Source organism: Myotis davidii, unplaced genomic scaffold (genome assembly GCF_000327345.1).
Source record: "Myotis davidii unplaced genomic scaffold, ASM32734v1 scaffold327, whole genome shotgun sequence".
In the NCBI taxonomy this organism is placed as follows: Eukaryota; Metazoa; Chordata; class Mammalia; order Chiroptera; family Vespertilionidae; genus Myotis; species Myotis davidii.
In genome coordinates, this window is record NW_006298628.1 from 4,684,951 (window position 1) to 4,685,187 (window position 237).

Here is a 237-nt window from a genome sequence, read left to right on the forward strand (position 1 = left end):
ATCAGCGGTCGCCAGCCGTGAGGTCCGAAAGGTTGGCGACTGCTGCCCTCGATGCCCGCAGTGGAGACATGGGGCTCCCGGCAGCCTGTCGCCTCCTCCCTCCCCTCCTGGTCCCCAGCGTGTCTGGGGTCTCCTGCTCTCTCCTTTCTCCCTGCACAAGCAGTGGGGACCTCGGGCCTGGCCCCGGAGGGAGCCCCTCAGGCTCATGCTCCCCCCTGACCGCCCGCCCCTGGCTCT

The 237-nt window shown here is 70.0% G+C and overlaps 1 protein-coding gene across 1 annotated transcript in view; it reads left to right on the forward strand.

The window, feature by feature from the left end:
• The window catches only part of GRB7 (growth factor receptor bound protein 7), a 14,297-nt gene that overhangs the window by 7,126 nt on the left and 6,934 nt on the right, over nt 1-237 (forward strand). The gene's annotated exons all lie outside the window — the stretch shown is intronic.